We start from the raw sequence: 2134 nt of genomic DNA on the forward strand, positions 1-2134 counted from the left end.
AACTTTTTGCCACAATCATTTCTAGTATACATGTAAATCCTGGGTCAGCTGGTTTTATTTCAGTCCCCACATCAAACTGACATTTCTTAACTTTGTGCTTTGTGTCCCTCAGGATTCACACAGTACACACACACGTGTATTCAACTGAAAGAGGTCCAGCAGGAGGTGCAGATGCTCAAACAGTGGACGAACACGCTTGTTCCCGTGGCAGACACGATGGCAAACTTCGCCTTAGAATCGCTAGGTGAGCCATCATCATCATCTTCATCATCGTGTCATCACTATTCATACATGTGCTTTATTGTGGAACTTGTTCGGAGGTTGGTTTCTAACTTTGTACGTGTGTCCTGTACTTGTGTGCATGCAGGAGCCAGAGTTTTACGTCACTTATCTTCGGACACATATTGCAACAAAGGAGCTGGAATATTGGAAAGACAATTCTTCGGGTGCTATTCATCCAAAGCACAGCGAAGAGTGATCCAGGTAGGAGTTACAGCCACATTGCTTTACAGTGTCTTGTAATTACACTTTTGAAACTTCTGGTATTTAATATCAAAGAACATGGAGGTAACAGTTGCAAAATTAAATTCTCTCCCCCTTAGGGACAGTCACCGTTGCTTCCAGGAGAATGCTGGTCCTTTGCAGGCAGCCAAGGGCATTTATTCGTCTCCCTGTCGCACCCAGTCTCCATCACTCACGTGACACTCGGCCACATCCCAAAGAGCCAGTCCCCCAATGGACACATTTCAAATGCACCGAGGGAATTTTCAATCTACGTAAGTCAGACATTTTCTGTCATCATCCTCGACATGTCATACACAACAAAAGGCTCCGCTCATCTCCGTTTCTTTTCTGTCTCTTCCAGGGTATGAGCACCACGGATGAGGAAGGCACCTACCTGGGGACACTGGTTTACGATCAGGACAGCGCAGCACTTCAGACCTTTGAACTGCCCGTGAGTATGACATAAGTTAGACAGAACAGCATCCATGAACGTGTTATTCGGTCACGTTCAAAAACATTGTGAGGTTACCAGATTTCTCCACAAGCATAATAAGCAGAGATTAGCTTTAACTATTTATTGTTCTTCTGAGAATGAAACCTCGTCCTGCCATGTTAATGGCTGCAAGCTGTAGTTAAACTAACTATCAGAGATAGAGGTGGAGCTGCTATTAATACTATAGATTACAAACATGCAAAGACCATGTGGTCAACACAGATGCCAGGAACATCTGGAATTAAAACAAAATGTCTTCTTTATCGCTGATGTCCTATCCTTTCATTTGTGTCTGTTACATTGCCTGACTCTCTTTATCCATTTCTCTCTCTTGTCTCTGACCAGAATCCAGACATAGGGGTCTTCAGACATGTGAAGCTACAGATCAACAGCAACTGGGGACACATGGAGAACACCTGCCTCTATAGCTTTAGGGTTCATAGTAACTCAAAGGTATAGAAGGTAAATCAACACCTCTGTTCTTCCATGTCTGCGTGGGTTTCCTCCCACGGACCACACATGCCAGTTAATCTGGTGTGTTTGGTTCAAATTTACAAATAAAGTTTGAAATGTAAATTTGAAAATAACAATAAAACTTTGAAATGCAAATACTATGCTCTATGTATTCTATTCAACAATAAATGCAAATTTTCCAATGTTCCATCAAAGTTAAACTGTTCTTCATCTCTTTTGATTATTAACAAGGATTAGTGGACTAAACATTGAGGTAGCTTTTCACTTTTAGCCGCAGCTGGTCAACACTTTTTAATTAACATAACGATAATTCTGTGAATAAGATGCTGACAGGTCCAAACTAAACCTTGCTGTTGTTGGGTTTGTGTGATCTCTGCAAAAACATCCACTGTAACACCAGAGTGCAATTTGAATTGTAGTCTTTGTGTGGTTCAACAAGAACAACGGACTGACGAGTCTTCTCTAGCCATGTTAATAATGACTATGACATTTTTTGTGACTCATGTTTTGGCAGTTTTATGGCACACTATACAATGACATTTTGTTGCATTCTATGTTATATGAATTATTTTATTTTATAATAACTATAAGGATGGCTTGTATCAAATGTATCCTTAGAGGATACATTTGATTCTAATGACAGTGGCTGATGGCGATAGACAG

The sequence above is a fragment of the Anarrhichthys ocellatus genome, unplaced genomic scaffold, assembly GCF_004355925.1.
Source record: "Anarrhichthys ocellatus isolate YVR2014 unplaced genomic scaffold, GSC_Weel_1.0 scaffold4, whole genome shotgun sequence".
Classification (NCBI taxonomy): domain Eukaryota; kingdom Metazoa; phylum Chordata; class Actinopteri; order Perciformes; family Anarhichadidae; genus Anarrhichthys; species Anarrhichthys ocellatus.